Genomic DNA, 25,568 nt, shown 5'->3' with positions numbered 1-25,568 from the left:
GGGAACAAATCCAAGATAGACTTCTTACCTACTGCAAGCTATTGGAATACATCTTTAAGACTCATTTTCACTGAATAAAATCAGAGACTTGAGGAACTCAAGTTTATTTTGCCAATCAGCATTAACCAGAAGTTGTTTCATCTAAAGAACACGGTTGTAATACTACCTCATTATTTTTTACCACCTTAAGATTTCAGGTCTTCACCACACGCACAAAACCCTCCAATGCTTTTCCTCTGCCTATAGTTAAGTATGGAAAAATGGAGGCCATCACTCGCTTGCAATACCTACACAGACAATTTAACTCAAACAAACATAGCTCATTATTTCGGAGTAGTCATCCTCAACAAATTACTGTAATGGGGGGGGGGGAAGAAGAGAGACATGGATGGACAATGACAACAGGAATGACCCAAGATGAATTTATTACACTGTGCCCACTTATTAACACAAATGTGACCTTATAGACCATCCAATGATGAACACCATAATGCTGTCAGATTTGGGATGAAGGAAAACTACTATTTTCTGTCATGTCAGAACCAGAAGTATTGTCATGACACACTGAAATATTCACAGTATTCTTATTGGATTATACTACAAAAACTGAAAAGTTCTGAACAGAAAACAACGTAACCACTGGGAAACTTTCTTCCTTACCCATCTTAATTTGCTTATCCTTTGAAGTTAGGTATTTTAGATGAGTCATAAAATACTATCTGCTATCATAATACGGTACTTTCCAATTTCTGCAAGTACCCATCTATTTCAAGTCATTATTCTTTCAGAACTCTGACAAATTTGTCACCCACAGCCTTCTAAGAAACTCTTTTCATAGATGCATTTAATTTAAATAATGGGCCAGGAAGAGTGGAAGAAAGGATACTAGAGAAGAAGTCTTCCTACAGTCCAAGCAGATTATACACAACTTGCTGTTTAAAGAAGTCTTTCTTCAAGCAGTACATAAATTTGGAAGTTAGAAAAAGACAATGCTGGTTTGCCCAGTTAATTTCAGATTCATATGGTTAAAGGCACTATATAAAAACTGCTGGTCCAAAGTTCAATGATCAGCTTTTCATTTGGCAAAGTAGCTCACCTACCATACCTTAATCTCAACAGTAGAGGACCTCCAATTTTGTTAGGTCCCAGTCTATTCTTTCAGTGATAGCACACTGTAAGCTGTGAAAGAATTTTAGCAATTTCTTAGATTCATCAGATTTTCTTCATTATCACCCTACCAGCACAGCTTTATTACATGAAAACACGTTCCTTATTTGAAGAAATCTTGCTTTTATTCAATTGCAGTTAAAAACTTTTATCTGGACGAATAATATGATTTTCATCTTAAAAAGCAAAAAACTTTATGTTCAATCTGGCTAAAGCATTTATCTTGCGCAAAAACAACCTCCTGCAAGAAACTTATCACACTTCACCAGTCACACGGGTTTACATTTTCTGTAGCAGTTTTCTCTCTCTAGAGAATACACAGGTGCTTTTTGACTTAGTAGCCATATCAAGTCTAAAATATTTGAAGACTCACCATACTTCTCATGATCCACTCTGCTTACGATACCAGAACCGATTTTTTTTTTAAATTAATTGTGCTCTAACAACAGAATTATAATGAGTACAATACATTTGAAATTACTCATCTGTGTGGCTTTATACAAAGAACATCATTTATGCATTAAACAACAGAAAATAAGTTACATATTATCCCTGAGGTATTCCACTTACACAACATTATTCTGTGGTCTAACTAAGACCACATGTTTCCTTTCTGCCATGTCCTAAGATCAATTGTGTGACAGCAGAAGAAAAAAAATTAACTTTTTTACTGGTACACGGAAGAGGAAAAAAAACCCAACAAATACAGAGGGCTCAACACTTGAATCAGAAAATAATAGATAATCTCCTGAAATGACATCAGTATTTTTGAACCTAATCCTACAGGGTCCAAACATTCAAAACAAAATCCATGATCAGATGTTGGGAGAAAGGAACTCCAGGCCTACTTTATCAGCATGTCCCTCAATTTTTTCCCTCCTTCCACTCACTTCTTGTAGGACCATCAAAAGCTATATAGAACAGTTTCAGGAAACAAGCAGATGATAGATCACCTAGATAGAAAGTACACTTGAAAAATAAGAACTTGAAGTCTAGCCAGACTGCCCAGATGACTCCAACAAGGTTTCATAATCCCAGCTATCAATCATCCTCTCTAAGTGTCAAGAGCCCAGACAAATTCTTCCATGGCATTTTCCATGTAAGTTTCTTCATTTCTCTTCTTTGATTTTTTTCTAAGGTAGGAAAAATATTTTTTAAAGCATTTAACTACTTCTACTTGCATTTTCATGTATAGATTCAGAAACTGAGTTCCCAGTACTTACATTCAAACAGAAAGTAACAATATAAATCTAATCAGAGAACTCTGACTTACTTTTTTTTTTTTTTTAATTAATAATGAAGCATATTTTTCAAGCTAGAAGAAACCAAACAGTACTTGCTGTACTGGGAAAGGTACAACTCATATGGTTATATGCTACATTGGTAGCTCACCTCTGCAAGGCATTTAATCTTTTTTAAAAAGGAAGAGGGAAGAGGAAATAGGACTAAGCAGCCTGCTAGAACCTGTGCTGTATGTGTGAGAATACTAAAGCTCTCATCAAATGTAAAATTTTTTGTAAAAATCAAAGATAAGAGGTGGTGGCAGCACCAGTAACAGCTTTTTGCCTTAACGATAAAAAAATCCTAAAAAGAAATTAATATATCAAGATGATAATATGTACTTATTACAACAAGGTGGGGAGGTTGTTTGTTTTGTTTTGTTTTTTTTTTTTTAATCCACGTTTACCCTTAATGCTACAAAAAACCAAAAAGGGGAAAAAATAATGAAATCTGATTTTACTATTCTGACATCTGACAGCTTTTTACACAGACAACGTCATTGTTCCTTGTCTTTCCTTCCCCATAAATCAATTTCCAGATTCTGTTGTCATACCATAGATACTAAAGAGAAAAAGCATTTAAAAGTTTGGGAAAAAATCCACTATAAAAGTCAGGAATAGAATTCAAAGCAAGGCATAATACAACATTTGTTTTCTAATTTATAAAGGGACATCAGTGAAATCATGAATTAAGATTATGACTAAATTATTTCTTAGCTCAAATCTAAGAACTTTCTACATACACGAAACACTAATTTTATAAGATGATTGCTAAATCAGTTCAAGTTTCTCACATCAATAGGCATTACAAAAATACTGAGTCTTTTTGTTCCTGTTTTTTACAACTTCAATATACACCTGTTTTTTTCTAGCAATTGCCTCTATCAGTCACCACCCATTGACAATTACAAAATGAAAAAAAAAAAAAACAAAAACCTAGTTACAGTTTGGATGTTTCAAGACTTGGAGATTTCATCACGTAATGCCTCTGCAAAGAGAATTACCTGGGCCTCCCTAAACGCAGAGCAGAAGTCTAAGGGAGAAAAATCTAATTATAATTAGATTAGCCTATAATCAGGCTGAGTATTTCATAAGAGGAAACAGCACTGGTTTAAGATAAATCATTATTTAGATTTTATACTGATGCATGTAACTTTACCTCAAAGTCCTTAACTAGTGTCACTGCAGAAAGATTAATATAGTAACCAAATTACAATCTTTATACTGTGTCTGTTCTGCATCTTCACAAGGTCTATATACAAAATATACATAACTAGAGGGGAAAAAAATTAATCAAAACCCTCCAGCCTATCTACATATGCCAACTGTCTTTCCTTAAAAGCAAAACTATATAAATTTAAATACATATTACAAAATATGTAAAGTTAAGTGATAATTTACCCATATTGAGTGAACTGATTAATTGAAACATCTGAGAAAATTATAATTCCTGAAAAGTTATCACATATCACATCTGAAAAGTTAGAGTCTCTGTTTCCCAACTTACAGAAAAAAGGGCAGTTCACCCCACGTTTAAGTAGAGCTTATTTCCCCTGTGCACAAGTATGTAAGAGGCCCTCTTTTGCTAAACTAAGACTACTGGTAAACCCACTGCCTCACACCCTTTAACTACAGGCAAAAAATGAGCAACAATTTCCTGGAGCAGTATTTAAGTATCAGAATACACACAATATAAATAAAGATTAATTTTTAAGGGACATGTACAAATCTAAGGGAATTAACTTGAAGCTTACTGGAACAAACAGATGAAATTGTGGAAACAAACTGATCTGTATAGTCAATCTTCCACTGGTGCATGGACGGAGGAAGAAGAGTAAGGGTAGAGAAATTATCAGATTTACAGATACAAATGATTCAGATGTAAAATACACAAACTAGCTCCATGACAGTCTTGAGTCAAGCAAGACCCTTCAGTTAAACCAGCCCAAGATGCTAATCTGGTTCTAACTTCAAGTCAGTTTGAATGTAAAAGCCTCGTACAACACTAAACCAAAACCAGAACTCCAACTTCATCTGGTCGCAGTAGAAAATTCATGTTACTGTGGGTCCAGGCTGCCTCCAGAGTGTCACACAGGATCACTCTGAAACAAACTACAGTTTCCCATCTCAACAGGGTCTTTCCCGCAAGATGCAAAGATTTGCAAGATCCTTCTACTGCTTTCAGACCTTTGCTGACTCCCGCTGATCTTGGTGTTAGTTGTTTGTAACAGTCATCTCAGGTACTAGAGATTACCAAAAGGTAGCATTCTCTTTGATTTTCTTAACAAACAGGAAAAAAAATAGTCTATAAGGTGTGTTGGTGCCTTTCTTCACCTTAAAAACGCTCTTTATAAGGGAGGTGGATAAAAACATTTGAACTGCTGGTACTCAATATAGCACACAGGAACACAGTTAAGTACCTTATAATTGAAACACACCAAATCAAGTCTACTACATAACTGGAAAAAGGGAAAAATAGAATTTAGAGGACAAACACTTAAAAACATCTTCTATGCATAATCTGCCTTTTATTGAGCATGCAATCTAACCATGCTCCTCTTCCCTCCCCCGATTACATCATATGTGTATACACGTTTTGCAATCATTAGTAAAAGCAATTCTTGTCATGCCTTCCTTCAGATTTACAGGCCAACAATTTTAACCGGTGCTCATGGGAACCACCCTTCCCACAAAGAAATCCAGAAGAACGGACCAAAAAAAAGTTGATATACCAATGCCCTAGCACAATCTATACAGGAGAAATTTCTAAGTAAAAATGCACCTATCAATACAGTGTGTTGTAGTCCACAAATCCAGTGCAAAAACAGTCCTGCACTGTCAGAGCCAACAAACTGAGCTTTCCTACCTGGCTTCACTGCCTACAATCTTTTCTTTTTTTAAACTTCTAATTTTTTTTTTTTTAATTAGGGGAGGGGGTTTACAGGGAGAACAGAGAAGAACACATTAAGAAGATTTTACTAAAAAAAATTATATGTTTTGCTAAACTTTCGCTTTCCATTACTCCTCTGAGCACTGGTGTCTTCTCTATACAATAGTTATTTGGAAAACCAGTGATAGAAATTGATGTTTGAATGGTATACTCTGGATATCCTTCACATAGTGACTACTTTGTGTGCAAATGTGTATATATACATATATGTATCTACACACAAAGCAATCTGAAAAAATATATGCAGCATATATATACTTAGCATAAATACATATATCAAAGTAATCAATATTTATTTATTGCTGGCTGTTTCTAAGGAGATAACACATCTTTAATCAGACCTAGAAGCAGAGTACATGAATAAATGACTAATCTTACCCACATATAAGTTCTTTCTCTGTTTCCCCCAACATGCTCCACCACGGTAAAGTTTTTGCTAAGAGATTACGAGGGCTATCCAACTTCAAATGTTACACCACCGCAGTTACAATATGATGTATGCAGGCTCAGAAACAACATTGAGGCTAAATTCAGACCTTTGCTACTCTCTATGGTAACCTAACAGGTAAGTTAGTCCACTTCAGAAAAGGGTAGTAGGTAAAAAATAAGACACAGTAGGCACACTCAAACACAATATACAAATCAGGACCCATTAATGACCAACTCCTGCAAATCACATAGAAGAAACAATTTGTTCTAAAATAAATCTGGTTTCCTATGTATTTGTAGTTGGTGCCCAAACATTCCCACTGACCTAATGTTCCCTACATCCCCCTCATAGCAGTATCTTCCTCATCACAGTATTAACTGGTCCCAGCCTCACTCAAAGGCCCCTCAATAACCTCCTATGCCATCCACACTGACCTGGTCCACCTCTCCTTCTCCTCATGTCTCCCGCCAGTCAGACAGGAAAAACAAAAAACAAACAAACAAACGAGTATGGCTGATTTGGAGTTACACACACGACAGATAATGGCTAAAATCATTATGCTTCTTCTCACTGTTTCTTCCAGGACACTGCTCATAGCTGCTCCTTTCCATCCCCTTTTGGATTCTCATTAAGCTTCAGAGATCTCAAAGGTACTAAGATCCTAACTCTATCAGATTTTGTTTTTTTAAATTATTGGTTGTACTTACAGAGACCTAGGGATCTTTAGACAAACTTATATAAGAAACATGGCTATTACAGCCAAACTACTACACAGTAAGGCTCCTCCTCCTACTTTGCTTTTTTAATTCAGTGCCAATATAGAGTATGAACAACCACGGTGAAGCAAAGAGTTCATTAGCATACTTATGAACATCCTGATACAATAAATACAGGATTTTACATTCAACAAAGACCTCACTCATGTTTGGAATGACAGCCAAACTTCATGAATTAGTCTTGAGTTTGGGACCTAGAACAAAGAAGAAAAACCAAAAAACCTGCCTCCTCCATAGTATTCTAGATTCACGCATAAAAAACTTGAATTTCCATCACATAAGTGTAAGTATCAATTCTTCAGTATCCAGGTCATTACATGCATTACACCAGCTCTAGTCAGTGGAAAGAAAGCTGTCCTTTTGAGTGTAAACGTAGAATCAGTCTGTCAGTTAGCAAAGTTTCTGCCATACAGAAGAGCTAGTTTCCACTGGCCACAGGCTATCTTCCCTTTACTATCTGGTCCAAGAGCGGTCTTCTTGTGTATTCCTGAAGTGATGGAAAGCAATAGCTCTTCCCCAAATATTTATGCCAGTCCATTAAAACATGGAAGACTTCCCCTTACCTCTTCTCTCTCTTCACTCCTCCTTTTCTTCTCTCAGTGGAAGTTAGACAAAATATGGGACTAGGAAGAGAAGAAGAATGAGTGGTAGAAGGGAAATAAAGGTAAATGCAGTTACAGAAAGAATTAGTTTATTGAACAGCAATCTATCAAAGAAGCAGTAAGCAGAGGCATACAGAAAAATACCATGCTTACAGATTTTAGTTTTTATATTTACAGAAACCAACCCTCAAAATTTAAAATTAATTGCCAATCACTTGATGTCCCTGAGTTTACTAAACACCTGCCATACTTCTTAAAATAAACCACATACAAAAGGGCCTATCCATTAAAAAAAAAAAAAGCTATTATTTGAGCTGGAGAATCAAGGAATTGTAAAATACAAGTACAGCATATGAAGAAGAGAAAAAATTACTTTTTGATAGCAATATTGCTTATTGCTTGGAAAAGTATTTACTAGCTAACTAACATTCGCATCTTATACTGTATCACTGTGAGATGTAAAATTCATTTAAATAGAAATTCAAAGCTTAAGAAAACAAATAAAGTAGTTTCCCCAGTAAAAAGATCTTGGCTTTAAGTCAGTCTTTGTATCAGCTCTTTTACTCCAAACATTTTTCTCCATCTACCACAAAGTGGTAAATAACCGTTGATTAAACTTAACACAAAATGCCTGTATGTGACTTACCAGTTAGTCTCCAAGAAAACATTATTTACATGTTACCTTAAGTTATTATTCTTGACAAACATTTCAAAATATAAAGTGTTTCTGCAAGTACATGCAGTCCACATTCTGTAAAAATACTCTGCAAGTCATGTCTGCAACTGTAAGAGCTAAGTGTATTTATTTTTTATTAAATGTAACAGTATACCTCATGGTGATTCAGTCACTGGAAGACAGAAATTCTAAGGCCCAACATTCATCCCAAGAAGTTAGCCTTTTTTGCTACAAACATGGCTACAAATACCTATTGGTATTGCTTTCAACAATCTAAATATTTTGCTGACTTCGTAGCATCAAGTAAAATAACTTTTTTTTTTTTTTTATGCTGCTTAATGAGACTTGGGAGCCTACTGTAATTATTAGATCCCTACTATACAAGCAATAAATTCTTTTGACTTATTTGAAGTCTGCTATTTCAGCTAAGCAAAGTTCTATTTTGACATTTTTTCATTTAGGTAGACTCCAAAAACTAGTTCTCCTGTCTTATCAGTGGCATTTGCCTTATATGAATAGCACTACAGCACTTCTACTTGTACTTGTGGAAGAAGTTTGTAGACATTCACATAGTTGTACGTTTACACCTAGGAATCTAAATACAAGTCAGAAAGTTGTGCTCTTTCAAATAGAAACTTTAATTCTTTCTAGCAGTTAGAAGAACTCTTATGTAATTTTAACCACAGTTCAACCTGGACTATATTTCTTGGTAACAACTTGGCAATATTTCAATGCTCTTTACTAAGATGTTAAAAGGAAGAGGGCAAGAGAGAGTGAGGGAACAAACAGAGAGGACTACATTACGTTCAAGGACAGCCAAAAAAATACAAATGTGTAAGATCAAAAGACATTCTGCCCAGCAGTGGAAGCACAAAACATAGCTTCTAACTTTCAATACCGCTGCCATGCAGAAGGAGAAAAAAAAAATGCAGAGTTTGTCTTTAATTTCTTCCAGTACAGAAGATGTGATTGGAAAGTAAGAGACAGTAGACAATGAACATTATAAAAAAACACAAAGGTCATTCATAAAAATTCTGCATAATGTTATTAAAGAATAAGATTCCCATCAAGTGCTTCTTCTACCCTAAGCAGAAAAAAGAGCAATTTGCTGTATTACTTGGTAAAGCATCCGAGGCAGGAATCTTATACTTAACAAGCAGTAAAATAACTGCTGTATTTTTTTATCCGTTTTAAATAAAATAATTTATGTTTCTTTCACAGTTCTAGAACAATAGCTTTGGAAACCAAATGAGATGTAATCTCTCTATACCTTCCCCAAAAGCTATAAATAAGTTGCTGTAATTCTAAAGTCTTCACCCTCAGTTTAAGTACAACACCTACTAAAAACATTCCTCATTTGAAAAGTTTCTTTAAACCAACAGTTAAGACAGGATTAACTGTCTAGACTTGGAATATCATCTGTCTTGTGATATGGTTTTAAACACAGCCCCATTATAACCATACTAATGAGGAGTTAGCTCCTTTTGTCCACTCAAGGCAAGTTAAGAATATCACCCACTGTTAAAGAAAAAGTATCTTCAGACCTAGTCAAGTTAGAGGGGTTAGAGAGTAATGAACACTGAACCAATTTAAATATTCAGAGCTCCTCAGGGTAAAAGATCCAAACCTACCATCCTGTATACCTTTTAAATTCTCACTTTGTAAAGATAGGATATAAATTTCATCACTTTCTGTGACTGATGAAATAACCAACAACGGACAATAGATTATAGGTCCTCCTTCTTAAGTTGTAATATAAAGTACAATAATGTGATTAAAATCTAGTCTTATCATCTTGTCTTTGAACTTTATGGTAATTTATTTTTGAGATAGAGATATAAAAGTCAATGATTACCTAGACTATTATGGCATAAACCAATACACAAAACACATTTACAGATGAGAATAAAATAAAAAAAAAAAAAGCTTCTCCAAACCTGAGACTGCACTATAATGTTTTAATATCTACACCTAATAAAAATGTTAACTTGAAACTAAATTCTAAAACTAGGATTAATACTATTGCGGCATTCCTATACTTAGCCTGATTTGCAAAACTGCGGGGCCCTTGCAAGTCTCACCTAAGTTTTATAACACTGCATCTCCATCTAAGCAGTGTATGAACCATCACATGAAAGGAGAGATGGCACTCTTTCAATAAAACATGCAAAACACGTTTTACTTGCACAGGATGCAATATGTGTGCTACTTCAATATATTCTTCATTTGTACTTTTGAAACATATAACTTGACTGGACACTGATTTACCATAGTTCTTCACAGATATTTTAATTTAAAAAAAAAAAAAAAAAGAGATAAGGAAGCATTTAAGTCAAGCCTGTTAAAAATATATACATACTTTGTACAACAAAACTATCTTCAAAGGTTTACAGATAGCCTTAATTATTAAAATTTTCTAACAACCAGCAGAGCTTAAATCTCGCCTGTTTCATTAGCACTACATTAATATATTAAGATTTGTAAGAGGAAATAAAAATAATCTCAGTATCTCCTAAAAAGTATATGAAACCTTAACGAGGTTTCTTTTAAATAACTTGTTTGCTATGCCTTAAAGGTAACAACAGTTTTGTCTTTGAACATGACTATAGCAGGTTTTTCGTAGTATGAAGGTCATGAGCAGGATTTTCCACCCAGAATGAGATTAGGTTAACTTTTGTTGGTACAATTCTTTGCTTAGTAAGAAAATGTGAACACTGATGTAATTAGAAATATCCATCTTGTACCCTTCAAAAGCCCATTGAAATTAATATTTAGAAGAAAATTTGGAAGAATAAAAAGTATTTTTATCTTAATCCACATTCTACATACGCTGAAACCTTCACACACACACACACACCCCCCCCAAGATGCTTTAAGTTTCATTCTTAGCAATAAATCAAAACTACTATTTGCACAGTGGAAACATTTAAACACTGTACCTGTTCCAAAAACACTGTCCAATCAAATTTTTTTTTCAAGAGATTCACAAATGCTTGTTTGTATGGAAGTCACATAGATGGACTTCCTTAGGATCTCTCCAGAAGTCTGAATTGGGTTTTATTTTAGATCTTCATCAATCTAGCACACCTCCCCCCCCCCCCCCTTTCAATTTTGTTAGAACGTTACGCAAAAACAGCAAAATGCTTTCATTAAATCTTCATTTACATTAATCTATTTAGAACAATGCCACAATTCTACAATTACATACACCACTCCTTAACTAAGTCCCACAAATAGTCCTTACTAAAATTAGTATTAGCACGCATGCAAAATTAAGACTGTGCTTAAATCGAACATATCAGGACTAGAGAGACACTACAGCCTTCAGTGTGACACTAATTTCTGCACTTCTGTTGCTTTCCAACAGAATATTAACAGTTGTGTGTGCTGAAACTGTACCAAAGATATGAGGTAATGCAACTCCTAAAAGTAATCTGAATTTTGGTGCTATGAGAAACTTTCCCTAGATACAGTCTAAAAAGCCAGTAGCATTTCCCCTCTGAAATTTCCCAGATGGCAAAAAAGCTCATCCAAAAGTCTAAGTGACGGTTAAGCAGATTTTTCCTTTAGATATGAAAAGCTTGAAGATACATAAACGATTTTAGAACTACAGTCTTTATTATTGCATTTGTAACATGGTATTTGTAAATTAGAAATGTCTGTTGAAAAAAAGAAATTTAGATTTCAAACCTTCCCTCTTTCAAGAAGTTTTTATTAGTTGGGGGGGGGGGGGGGATACTCTTTTTTTTCCTATGAAAATACTTTAACATATATATCAACAGAGTTTAGAAGAAAAGGGTAGAATTTCCTTCGTAACATTGTCTCCTTAAAACAGATCTGTTTTTACAAATGGAGAAACTGAGTCACATAGGCAAACTGACTCACTAAAACTCATACAGGAAAACTCTGGAAGATTTCAAAATTCCCAAGAGGTTCTTAGTGCATAAAATTTGCAATCTACAAAGAAACTGTAAAATTTGAGTATTTCAATCTCTGGGTTTATTTTATTTTTCACCCCCAAAACCACTTTTTGTAAAGTATAAAATTTAAAGAAAATGATTTTGTAATCTTGAATCAGATGTCTGCTTGAGAACATGACTGAGGCCGTGAAGTTAGACTGCAGAGCCGTGCAGCCCTCAAAGTCATGGTGTTAAAAAATTATTCACGACATCAGGAGCTTTAAACCTAGGGAGAGGAAAGAAAGGCAAAAGGTTTCCAAAAAGGCCCACACTTACACTCCTTAGAATCTTATTCATACACTTTTTAATAAACAGAGTAAGACATGGTTTATTAAAAGAATAAAATCTATATAAATAAGGAAGGTATGATGGAAGCATGCATTACTGGACTATTAACGCATCATTTGGTGGTTGAAATCACTCAGCCTTTGGCCTCAAAACACAGGAAAGGCACGCATTAACAACACTCAAAGTCCTACTATCTTATTGTTCAACTTCAGGTATACCTTAAACCACACATCAGCGCTTCTAAATGGTACCTAATTTAAAATTCTTTAGAGATTAAAGACTGTTTTGACATTTCAATACCTCACTTTTGAGTGTTTAAATCCAGAAGGTTCCAAAGCTATACTAGAATAGGAATTCATACCTCATTAAACCAGGGACAAGATTAAAGACAAGCATACAAAAAAATTGACAATTAATTAGTTATTGTTGCTTAAAACGTACAGTTTGCAGCCTCCACAGTTTGTATCTGAGTACACTACACCAACTACCAAAGAATAAATCCTTGTGACCTCCCTTCCCCCCACCCAAACATATTTATAGTGGTGATACCAAAAGGTTCATATTTCATTTAGGAAAAAAATTACAGGTTAGGATCTGCACTTTCCCTCAGTATTTGTATGTGTATTACTGCATATACAATTTATACAGCAATATACAAAATAAATTGAAGAAAAAAAGTGCAATACCAAGATTACATGGTGGCAGAAGAAATTCTGCCTCTTAATAACGTAACAGGTTATAATCTCACATGCATTATTTCCGTAAGTATTAAGTTCTTTTAGTACTCTCAAACTATGAATCCATGGAACTACTACCCCGATGTCCAGCAAAGGTGTTTCCTGGAAGGTGAACATGACGTTCACAGACATGATTCCACATAGAATTTAGCTGACCGTTTTAGCGATCTTAATCCACTACTCATTTTGATAAATACTACTGCTTTTATGTCGTTAATAGGACGGACAGATGTACAGTTTCTATCACAAACGCAGGAGCTTCTCCAAACCGTTGAACTGGCATACATGTTACCTTACAGCAACCTATACACACCCCTCCGAGAAGCTGCCCGAGTCTGCTGCCTCTTTCCACCCCCCCTCTCCCCGAGAAGAGTGGTCTCGTTCACTTGCCTTTCACACACATAACCAATAAAATTAATCAGCTGGAACACAGCATTTTTAAATCGCAGTAAAGTCAAGAGACGTTCTGTACGTTATTTGAAGGGAACAGCCTTTTCATTTAAACATAATAAGACTCTAATATGCTGCAGACAAACGCACTGCATGGGGTGTGGAGGACCCGAGCTGATTAGATTACCACAACATCAGCCTGAGGCCGCCATTTTTAGAATCTCTAAAGGACAAAAGAGGGAAATTAAAAAATTTGCTCCACATTTTTTGAAAAGTAACTTTAAAAGTATAGCAATGATAATCAATTAATCATGCATTATAAGTACAGCCATGGACATCTCTTTCTTTTCTCTGATCTGAGCCCTGAATAACAAAAACGTTTCGTTATTATTCCTTTAAGGTATTGTAAATAAACAGACTAAAACATTCCTAAATCTAGATGCAGCACTAAACTTCTGCTTTTAACGACGGGTAGTATGTACCATTTTAGGGACCTCAGGGCTTTTAGCCGCCGCACGTTCCCTAATGGCTGAGTACGGGGGAATACAGGACCTTTATAATCAGGCTATATTATGTTTCTCTACCCTATTTAGTACTACACAGTGAACCGTTTGTTTCTCCTCCCCTGTGTCTGCAGCAATAGGGGTCTACCCCACCGACGCTGATTTCTTCAAGACGACGACTGAAATGTGCCACCCGAGAAACACGAACGCCGGCTGCAGAAACTAAAGCAAGAAAGGGATGCGCCAATATAACTCCTTACACCCTCAAGAAAGGGGGTGGAGAGACTGATCCCCTTTTAAATCGGCACAGAAACTCTTGAGGGCTGCTTCCCCTCCGTCCAGGTTACACCGCCAAGCGAAGCTATGAGCAGGGAGGGAGGAAAGGAGGCGGGGGTGTGGAAGGCAGAGAGATTAGGCCTATAACGAGCCATTTTAGTACCACAAAGCAAAAATATACAGGATGGAGGAAGAGAATAGGTTTCCCCGAGCTTCATAAAACTCAATACGCAGTCCCAATAACACACAAACCCCTTCTTAAAACCACCAGTCTAAGGAAGCGTGCGTTGTCACATAATAGCCCCTTTTGGCTCTTTTTCCAAGCATAATGCATAAATCTGGCATAACTGCCAAAAAATTCTCCTCAGCTCCTCCACTTACAGTAACCCGCCATATTCACAAGATATAGCGACAGCCTGCCATTTTTTTAACCAAACCCCACAAAAGGAAAAACAAATTCAAGGCAACTCGAACAGAATTTAAACACGTTTCAGGGTGGGAGGGAGTTACACTCGCACCGGGGGTAAGGAGACGTTCCCGTCGCATTTCACTCCCTTTTTGCCGCCCCCCTCCCCAAAGCACCCACAGAATAGGCTGGTAATAACCAAAGACTCACCTGTAATGGTCACAGGCCAGGCAGCAGGACCCCTCAGCTGAGCCCCTTCTCTATCCCAACCAAAACAATGCAACAGCCCCACTGCGGATATCCCTACCCTAGGCAGGACTCAACCCTCAGCAGGCTCTGGTAAAAGAAAGAAAAGGGGAAAGAAAGGAAAGAGGAGACCCCCCCCTCCCCCCAAACCTAGCTCAGTGCGCAGAACCCTACGAGGACCAGCTGGGAAGCGCCTTTGCCTTGGGACCTGTGTACAAACCCCGCTGCCGCCGCTGCTCCCGTGTCTCCCTCCTTTCAGCCTCCTACGCTCCCTTCTATGTCACTGCCTCTCTCTGGGAAAATGGCGTCCGCTCTCCCCTCCCTCCCCCTGCACGGGGCTCACCCGCCCCGCCTGGCAGGGGCAGGGTTACCAAGGCGAAGCCAAACAGCCGCCATTTTGCTTATGGGCTGAGAGCGCAGCCTGCGCCCGCCGAGCCCTCAGTGTCCATTTTGCAATAGCGCGCTCGGCGCGTTACGCCGAACGGCTTCGGGGTCTGGGCGCGGCCGAGACGACCAGACTGCGGCAGGGGCTGGGCAGCGGGGGGGGGGGCTGTGAGGAGATGTGGAGGGAAGTAGGGCAGCGGAGGAGGGGCGGCCGCAGCTGGGACTGGTGCCGGGGGCGATCCGCAGCCCCGGAGGCGCAGACGGCGGGGGAGGGGTAGGGGCTCCGTCCCAGGCTGTTGTGGGACCGAAGGCGGGCGGGAGGATGTCTGACTCAGAACTGCATCCTCTGAGGCAGAAACGCCAAAACTCCCTCCTCAGCTGCTCTCCCCTTCCCACCTCCGGCTTCCTGCTCACGGCCGTCGTGACTCTCAGCATGCCTTTTCTTTATGCATCTCAACCTGAGGGGTAAATTTTCGCCACAAACACTACGCGAAAAGCCCGGCAGACGCGCCGGATCTCACACACGCCGAGGAACTTGCTTGAGGGGCGGGGGAAGAGGGGGGCGCGAAAGGGGAGGGAGGGAGCGGGGAGCCCCGACTGGGACCCGTTCGGGGCGGTGCGGAGGCTTTGTCCGACTCTCTCCTGTCAGTAAGGCGCTCGAGGCTGAGAATCTTCCCCGAAGCGTTTAAGGCTCATACATAAGGCAAGTGGGAGAGAGCTGCTTTTCTTAAAGCGAGTGGGAAAGCACCGGCTGAAGGGCGTTTCTTTTCTGCAGGGAACGAGCCGAGCCGTGAAGGAGCCCCATCTACCCCGCAGGGAACGGCGCTGCGGGAGCGGGTGCGCTCTGCCTCCCCCCGCGCCGGCGGGAGCCGGCAAAGCCAGAGGCTCCCTCAGCGTTGCGGGGCAGGCGCGGCCTCTTGCCGTTCGTATCGAGCTCCTCTTCCTCTCGCCATCTCCCCTCCCAGCTCCCGTTCTGCCCGCACACCGCCCTGCCTCCCCTGCCCGGCTTCAGCCCCTCCGGCGATACGGCTGATGGAGGGAGGGGAGGCGGCGGCTGGGGTTTCATTCGACGCCCACCAGGGGCTGAGCGAGCCTCCTTCAGTGCGCAAACTCGGGGCACCAGATAAAAGCTGGGCTGGCAGCTCATACCCTGCCTCGATGGAGCCGCCACAATCGGGTGACTGGAGAAGCAGTTAGCAGCAGCGCCATAGACTAGCGTCCCCCCACACCTTGGGCAGAGAGAGTTTGGGGCTCTAAACAGCTGCTGCTGCGGCAAGAGGGAGCCGAGGTGAAGGGATCTGCTAGCTGGTTGGACGCAGAGGAGGCGGCTGTAATGGGGCATTGAGTCTGAGGGAGGAGGGGGGGGCGATTAAACGTCTTGTGATCACGGCGGAGTCTATGGGTATTTTTTCCTGTCTAACTCTTCTGTGCGTGTGTCTCTTGTTTCTCTCTTTCTCTCTCTCCTTAGGGCGCTTGGCTGGGGCTGCTCGCTCGGGTTCTGCCTGTTGTTGCGCGAAATGGCGGCTGGCGTCTTGGTGGGTTTGGTTGTCGGTTTTTTGTGTAGGGTTTTTTTTTTTTTTTTTTCTCCCTTCCACTCCTATTCCCCTCCCCCACTTGTGCCTTGGCTGCGGCTCCGCAGCGAACCGCGGCAGAGACCGAGTCAGGAGGGGGGCGGGAGCTGCGCGGGAGCCAATAGGCAGGCTGGCCGGGCTGGCCCGGCGCGCCCTGATTGGCTGGCGCTGACATCATCCTGCAGCAGGGGCAGCCGCAGCCGGGCAGGGTTGGGGAGCTGCCGGGGGAGGTTGGTGCAAAGGGAGAAAACGGGCGCCATGATCCCCGCGCGAGGGAGGACTTCAGGGGCGGGGGATCCCTGAAGAACCGGTGAAAAGGAAAGCAGGACCGGGCCTTGGCTTCTCCTTCCCTAACAGTGCCGGGGCTGTGAGGAGAGGAGCGGGGGAAGAGCGAGAGAGGAGCAACTCGCGCCTGCTTTTGTAACTGCGTCAGTACAAGATGGCGCAGGGTCTCCCTGGAGAGGGAAGGGAGTTGCACGTCCGCCGGAGGTCATGTGACCGCGTTGCATTCTTGTGGGGTTTGGCTGCAGACCAAGCTGGCTGAGGCGGTGGCGGTGGCTGCCCGGGAGAGTCCGCGCTTCCCTCCCCCGCCCCGCACTGTGCCGTCGGTGCCGCGTGGGTTCCCACTTCCCTTCCCCCATTAACCTTACGCAGGAGGGTGTAGCTGCCGCCGAGGAAGGTTCTCGCTTCTCTCCTTGTTTCCCCACCCATCTCCAGGGTGTAGCTGCTCTCGGGGGAAGCTTTCCATTCCGCCCCCCCCCTTCTCTGCGTAAAGGCTTCGCCCACCGCAAGGGAAAGTTCCCCCTCGGCGCCTCCTCGCTCCGCCCGAGTGGGAGCGGGCGGTGCGCGGCTCCGGCGGCCGAGGGGTGCTAACGTAAATACCGCCCGTTCTCGCTCGGCTTCCCCTCCTCGTGTACGAGAGCACTGTTATCTGTAAGTTAGGTTCCCCGGAATAACTTAACCGAAAGAGTCCGTTTAAGCGATGTTTAAATGACCTCATTAAAAGAGCTGAGGAACATGTACAGGCTATGGGGAGTTGCTCTTCTGACGAGGAGGTCGTCGCGTTTCCAGTGTTGCGTTGCTGGGGGTACGAGGGGAGGCTAAGGAAGAATCTACAAGCTATTAATGACTTTATTCTGTTTGAACAGAACTTCGTTATGGAAAAACGGATCGATGTTTGGTTATTTTGTATGTTGTTGGATCCTTTTGTAGGAGTTGAGCAGCTTTTGTGTGGGGTAATGTGGCATGTTAGGCCCTGGATAGCCTGCATCTTTTAACACAGGGATTTAAGTGTATACTTTAGTGAAAATGAAAAACAATGGTATGCCAATATCATGAAGATGCCCTATGTCTTACTTTCTGAGATTCATAGGAAAATGAACTTGTCACACACGTCTGGGTAGGCTTGGAAGCTTGGCAAATTTATTTTCTGGGTCTCTTTTTATTTCAGTGTTCTGATGGGGGGAAGTGAAAAATGTATGTTTTCCAATCCTAATGCTTTTCTCTTTCTTTAAGGAATGCAACTCGTGTTACTGTTTGGGTGGGGTTCTTGTATTTTCAAAGTAATTCAGTGCTAGTTACCATGTCTTGTTCTTGTGTGGCAGAGTGTAAATTTAGCTTCTGCATCTAACCCAACGAACAAATTAACAGTTACAATTGATGATGCTCTAAGGGTGGTGATTTGTTTCATTTAGAAATGTTTCGTAGCACTTTTTCTGTTCTTAATCTGTCTCCAGATAGATATGAATTATTGTTTTTCCTCTGCAGTAGTAACCTGGTGGGGGGTGAAGCTTGAATATTTGGTGAATGTGTTATGTGAGAACTACTGGAATGAAAGTTACTGGGTATATGACTAATATAGAAGACTCTGTCTAATAGATGCTACTTAATATGTGTTACATAAGTAATATGATGAGGTGGAGTCTAGTTGCATAAGAACCGACTGGGGACTTGGGAGCTCCTCTAAGTAGTCCATATGAGTTGCAGATATAGCCTGCAGGGCATCTGTGTGTTGTGGGGGGAGGGGTTGAAGAACAGGACTGGAAGCATCTAATAGTGCTACATTTTTCCTTTGTAGGTTATATAAAGGATACCAGGAAAGAAATGGAGGAGACAGTAATTAAGGATGACACAGTGTGAGGTTTTTGAAAGTTTGGAGTCTCATGTGAGCCTAGCTTTTAGGATACAAGCTCTGCTTCCTAAAAGAACACCACCTACCACTCCCACCCCCACCCCACCCCATGTGGTCACGTGGTGGCTGCCAGCTGAGCGTTGCACCAACCAATTTGTTCTGTGCAGACTACTGTAAAGAGCAGGATTCTTGAGTCCTAGAGGTTGTGAAGCTTTTTTTCTTTTTTTTTTTTTAAAAAAAAAGAAAGGATTACTGGAAATAGTGCTATGAGGAGGCAGTTGGTTTGTTGACCAAACATTTTAAGTGACAGGATTACTGATTCTTGCATAGACATACTATGACACAAGGTAAATACTCCCTTTGTAATGGAAGCTTCCAGAGAGGCTTGCAATGTACAATGATTCTTTTGATACAGAACAGATTTATTTGCAACCTGACATTGTGAATATTTTGTTGCAGATGTGTCAAATAAAGAACATTAATTTGAACTGAAGATGAGGAAAAAACACATTTCTACTTTATTCATACTTCCATTTAGACATGTATTCCATAACTATGAAATAGGGAGTAGTTGCTTACCTCACTGTAAGGGAGCTGTTTGAATGCTTATGTTATAGAGTAGTTGATTTATAATACCTGAAAATCAAAAGCTTAGCGATGGCAACTAGAGTGTTCATTCTTAAAGCACCCTTTTAGGTAGCTTACATTTATACCAGATCTTGCTTTGAGAGCCAAGAAGTGAACTACTTTAAAAGTTGTCCGTGTAACTGACAGCTTATTGCAGCAGTACGTGAATTGAGGTGTCTCTGTGCTTTTTATGAAGCTATAGAAATAAAGACAAGTTTTAATGAGCTCATAATATTGTTTTGTTTGTTTAAGGTTATTCTATTAGCTATTCCAGGGAAGCAGTATTAGTTACATTCAAAGAAGCAGTAACTCCAGCAGTGTTGCAGTGCAGTCTCACAACAATGTCTGATGTGTTCTGAATTACTTCTGCAGCAGGAGATGGGGGGGGGAAAACAAACAAACAAACAAACAAACAAAAAAAACCAAACAAAAAAAAAACCCAAATGTGCATACTACTTTGAGACTGAAACCTCAGGGGGGGGGATTTGCCCAAAGGCCTGTCCAATGCAAGCTGTGTCTCATCTGGAAGCTGAGGGAAAGGAAAGAAGCTGTAGGAGAGGAAGACTGGGTGAAAACAGTCATGTAGCATGCATTTATGATAGCCTATCAGAGAAAGAATTTCTAGTGAGCTACAATTCTATCCTTTTAATAAGGATATTTTAATTGGCTGGATGTCGTCCAGCATTTAGACTTGTGGTTCTGACTTGCCACAATAGCTAGTCTGTGCTTGTATATGCAGTCTGTGCTTTTGCTAAGACCTGTTATTTAAACTGTTGTTTACCTTTAGCCTTACAAAGGGACTGACAAGAGTTCAAGGGTATGTAGGGGAGAAAGGAGAGAAAGACTAACAGTGTAATAGATCTGAGTATGCATTAATGCCATAGTTGAAACAGTTTAAGTGGTGCTCATGCTGAAAGATGATCCTGCACCTTTTCCCAGCTGTTCATTCTTGTGTCTGCACCACCCCTTTTTTGATGGTGCAAGTGATCACGTGGCAAGTAGAAGAGAAGAATGGATCTAGCATAAACCTAATTGTAATGGGTGGTTTTCTAATGTGAATGTTCACTGCGTGGCTTTGCAAACACTCCTGCTTGAACAGGAGTAGGAAGAAGCAGCTGCAGGGAGAATGGAGATGTGCAGGTTTTAACTGTTAGTGAAATTAGATGGGTTTTTTCTTAGCAAAGATGCAGTTCGTGGGGAATTTTGAGAGACAACTCTTAAAGGCACTTGGCTAGTGCAGCTAGAATCACTGCTTAAGCAGTCAAGCATACTCAAAAAAAAAACCAAACCCAAAACATTCAAAACTTACTAAGAGTATATAAGGTACTGCTATATTGACCTTCAGTTGTAGGTGGCAAGATCACTTTGGATTCACTGAAATGATAGCCTACAAAAATAAGTGAAATGCTGTTTCTTCTCAACTGTAGCCTAGTTAAGTGTTCACAGGATTTTGGACTTGCAGAGCTTGGTTTTTGTTGGAACGGGGTAAAACTTGGAATAGGCTTGCTTCTTCCGGAAGTGACTGATAATCTGATAGCTGGGGTATTCAGTGAAGAATTACTCTTACTGGGTGAGTTCTGAGCTAGTCTTAAATAAAATAAAAAGTGATACTGGTGGGTCACAGTGGTCACTAGTCAAGTGAATATGCTTTATTTGCATGTAGTAGAGCAGGTCTAGTGACTGCCAACCGATCAGTTTATCCACTTGGATGTGGAAGGACTGTGTTCCAGGCTTGAACTGCAGCAGGGCGGGAACTTCCTTCACACACCACTTCAGGCTTTGTGCTATGGTGAGCTCTTCTGAAAAAGTTGAGACTGGTAAGGTTTTTCTCTAGAAGGAAGACAAGTTATTGGCTGGTTCTACAATTTGTAACAGTTGAGTTCCTCACTTTAAGAAGCAAGTTTGAAACTGTTGTGTGGCCTGCTAATCCCAGGATTAGTGGGAATTTGCACCAAGTCCAGCTCACTGGTGTGACCTTTAGGTAGTTATGTGAGGCGGCGTTTTTTCTCCTTCTAGCGTGACCTTGTTACTTGAAGTAGAGCCTTTCTGATAAACTTTTGGTTGCTTTGGAGAGCAGTATTAAGCTCTGTCCTCAGTCAGTGTTAAGATGCAGGCAGTGTAAGCACAATGGTTGTTCTTGAGGATCTCTGGGAAGAAAATGGGGGAATATACTGCCACTGTGAGAGTTGTGCGGTGCTAGAGTCAGGAAGCTGCTGAACTGTGGGCTCCAGCACCCAAGAACTGCAGCTAAAGATGGTCCTATCGCAGAGAAAGCAAGTGTTTGTGTTGCTTGTAAGCTTGGAAACCAAACAAAACTTAGCTACTGTGTTTATGTGGTTATTAAGTGTTGGACAAAACAGGTTCATTCTCTGCTGAAACCTTACTGTGACTTGTCTGGAGGGAGCTTTTTAATAGGGGTATAGAACAACCACAGGCTCAACGAATAAATTTGCTGCACTCCTGGGATCAAGCATGGAAGCACTGTCTACTAGCATGTTAATGATGCACAGTCACACAGTTGTTATTATCTAAAAGTAGAAATGCAGTTTGAGTGCAGCGGTTTTTCATATCCCTTCAAAGGTTTAGCTTTTGAGGACTGCTGTAGTCCTACTCAAACAGTTTCAGAAGTATGGAAGTCTGACGGCAGAATGGTATGCTCAGAACGGGTAGCTTTCTGACATTGAGTACTGCTGGCTGTAATAATGGGTTTGTTTCCTGCAAAGTACAGTAGATTGGCAACTAATGAGACTTTGTATTGGTGGAGTTCAAATCTTATTGTCTGATCTACAGGAATTAGTATGTGTCCCTTTGTCCAGTTGGTTGTCATGTGTGCAGATCTTTGATAGCTGCTTGATCTAGTGTTAATACAGTTGCTATAGACCAATGAAGTAGAAGTCCAGAACTACCTTGTGTGCCAGATCTGAGGTGTGTCAAAACTAGTGGGGAGGGCACAAGGAGAACTTAAGCTGAAGAGCTATCTGGAAAACAAGCATTAGCATCTAATTCTTGTGCTAAACTCCCTCTTTTTTTGCCTCCCACGTTCCTGCCTTGCCTTATCAGGTTAGGTGATTGTCATGCGATTCCCCAAATTTAAGTGAAGTGGAAAAAAAAAATGAATGGGAGGTGCAAAGCTGTACTGCTTTATTAGTGCAGCAAAGCAATCCCTTGACAAGACTGTGAGATTGAGAGTAATTTAGCCTCTAGCCAAAGAGGTCTTTTTACCAGCTTTATTCCCCAGCAAGTGCTAAACCGTACGATGGTTGTGCTGCTTCATTTTGGGCCCTGATGTTTGTGGCCCAGTGTTGTTGGGCTGATGATAAATTGCTTGATGTAGTCTTACCTGCTGAGACAGGGTACATTGTGTCAATGTGCATCCAGAAGAACTATGAGCCTTCTAGTTAAAAAAAACTGTATAAGAGCACGTTACTTAAAATGTCATTGTCACAGCTATCCTGATTTAGAAGACTACTCTTCACAAAATGAAACTTGCTTTTATCAGGGTGGTGCTACACTTTGAATTCATCTCCAAAGCTGTGCTCTGTTACCCCGGCATGGTGCTGGAGCAAGCTCATAAGCTTATAAAGGCATGCTGGGCAGTTGTCAGATCCTATTTTTAAACTGTTTCCGAGAAACACTTCTGTCTGTTATCTCTGCACAAGCATAGGAAAGGCTATACTTCATGTAGGAGCCACAGTGTCTGGCCTCAGCTAACAGCAATTTTTGAACTTGAGCGTCTCTTCAGAGATAGTAAAGTTGAATCTGCACTGACTTCTGTTGGGGAGGGGAAATGACAATAACTAGGAAATACTGGCAGTGGGCTATTGAGTCCTCGGCTATACCTATAATAAAAGATAGAGGTCTGTGGTGCTTGACAGACTAACCAAACTTTAATGGGAGTCCTGATAGCTAGTGTCAAAGCACCTGCTTTGCTGTATTTAATGGAATACAAGAAGAGTTGAGAGCTGGAACACTTTAAATGGTATCTCTCCTTGTGAATCTTAAACATAGCAGCTTTGCTTAATAATCTGCTACTGATTTGTAGTAACATGTACTACAATTGTGTGGTACTACTGAACACCAACTTTTAATTTCCACTAACATTGGAAAGCTGCATAAAAACACAACTGGGTTCTTTATGCATGTCAGGTTAGTATTTTAATGTTTTTCCTCCCTGTGTCCAACATCATCTACTTCAGACTAGGCCTGAAATACAAACACAGAATCTGGGTGTTAACATACTGTTGCTATACTAGGGAGGGAATTCCAAAATTGAAGGACCACTTCAGAAAATACGTATTTTGGGGCAAAAATAAAGAATACTGATGAAGCATTTAGACTTGGTTTTGTTTGTCTTTTAAAACTGGCAGGCAGGGATATTTCAAACTGCGCTAAGCACTACGAACAGGGAGAACAAACATGCTGTTGTAAGAGGAATTATACAGTGCACAATCAACATACTGAATTCTACATGTCTTGGAGCTCTTTCAAGAGACTCCTCAGACACTGCAGTGGCTAGTGTAGACCTAATTGGTGGAAGGGAATCATCATTTCAAAGCATTATTAGGACTGTACCCTGAAGGCTGTAGCTAAGCCTGCACTACTACTATGTGTTGGCAGTGCAATGTCTGCTGGTTTGGTGGGATTTTTAATTTTTTTTTTTTTTTTTATTTATTTCCTAGAACAGGCAAGCTGCTCCTCCACACTTTACTGCAGATTGTGTGCTACAAATATTATTGGCCTTGGAAGTGCAGCTGTTAGCTAAATTGGTTTGTCTTGTCTTCTGTTTGAGTGGTATGACTACTTAATAATCCTGTTCCCAGTTAGGTAAATTGGAGTAGTTAACAGACACCAAGGGGAAGAGCAGCTATCTAAATTTTGCCTTGTAGGCCAAGTGTTAGTGCTTACGTGAGGGAGGAAGACTTACCATTGGACCTGCTGTAACCTCATCCTACAGTTAGCAAAGCAAGGTAATCCGTTTGAGGGGTACGATACCTTCTGCATTTGATCTCCTGTTTAAGTGTGTTTGCTTAAACATGCCCTTTAATTTCAGTAATGCAATGATAACCGCAGTGTATTCTAGAACTGTTTCTTCATTTAAAAACAAGACCAAAAAAACCCCCCAAAAAATCCCTCCCTCAACTCCACACGCTTTTGTAACCTGGCAAGAATATTCGTATACTTGTGTCCTCGTCTGTTCAGTTTAATGGCTCTGCCTTATCTAGTCTGATCAGAACTATAGGCTTATGTCTTAAGTTTCTCATATGATTAATCCTCACATCATTTCAATGTATTTTGTAAATAGCATATCACAAGTAAGCAGGGATTGAGCTATCTACAAATGTTCCTTCTGTATAGAAGTGACTTGCTGGAAGGTACTTGTGCATGTATGTAGATGCTGCATAAAGCTTGGATATTTTTTTGTGTAGACAGCCTATGTATTTAACAGCAAGTGTCTTGCTCTGGATGCCTCTTCTTTTTGCTTGAATGGTGTTGAGCAACAATTATGTACTGATTGCGCTTATTACAAGTAAACTCTACATCCTGTTTGGAATAGGATGTACATATTAACAAGTGTAAAACATCTGTTGCATCCTCCTAGAAATAGCATGTTGCATTCTTGGATATTTCAGCGTCACAGCTGTTCAGAAGCCCTTCCATATTTAAAATCCAAAGCCTTTAAGGGATGTCTAAAATAACAGTTTAAGTAGTGTGTTTTTATTACACGAGGCAAGAATGCGTATTGTTTTGGAGTTGGTACTTCTTACCCTTCTGCCTCATCAGTCCTTTCAGTGACACTCCCCACTATAGTAACAGACCATCGAAGAGTAAAAAACGGAACTGGCTGTCCAGTAGACAGGTGAGTCTAGTAGACCTTGCTTTTTCTGTATGTGCCTTTCTGAGATCCTTGGTTGAATCTGAATTTTGGTTATGCCCAGTTGGCACTGGAGTGAAGAAGAGATTTCTTTACTGCTTAGAAACACTTTTGCTCTAGCTCATAAGCTGGAATCTTGCTCTGCTAGTCATATGATAAAGATGAGATGCTTCATTAAACTCATTTGCTTTTCCCTTACACAAGTCTAACGTGTACATTCGTTTTTTTTTTTTAATACATGTTTTTGAGTCCCATTAAGCAAGACCGTGTCTGACTTGTGATACCTTTTTGACACTC

The 25,568-nt window shown here is 40.4% G+C and overlaps 1 protein-coding gene and 1 long non-coding RNA gene across 4 annotated transcripts in view; one reads left to right on the top strand and one right to left on the bottom strand.

The window, feature by feature from the left end:
* Nucleotides 1-14,956, bottom strand: part of KMT2E (lysine methyltransferase 2E (inactive)) — a 63,250-nt gene extending 48,294 nt beyond the window's left edge. For 2 of the 3 annotated variants that reach the window (XM_082499273.1, XM_082499275.1), the window contains exons 1-2: nt 14,651-14,956; nt 7,167-7,226 (exon numbers count right to left, since the gene is read on the bottom strand). The gene's annotated coding sequence lies outside the window, so the exon portion shown is untranslated. The remainder of the gene's footprint in view (nt 1-7,166; nt 7,227-14,650) is intronic. The other variant, XM_082499274.1, reaches the window with a different exon arrangement.
* Nucleotides 14,957-15,402: 446 nt separating this feature from the next.
* Nucleotides 15,403-16,046, top strand: LOC309681415. Its single transcript, XR_014270033.1, has 2 exons — nt 15,403-15,535; nt 15,846-16,046. It is a non-coding gene; the product is annotated as an uncharacterized lncRNA (long non-coding RNA).
* Nucleotides 16,047-25,568: the final 9,522 nt, after the last annotated feature.

Source organism: Vanellus vanellus, assembly GCF_965231255.1.
Source record: "Vanellus vanellus genome assembly, chromosome: 1".
Taxonomy (NCBI): Eukaryota; Metazoa; Chordata; class Aves; order Charadriiformes; family Charadriidae; genus Vanellus; species Vanellus vanellus.
Note: the sequence above shows the minus strand (reverse complement) of the source record. Positions and strands in the feature narration are given on the sequence as shown.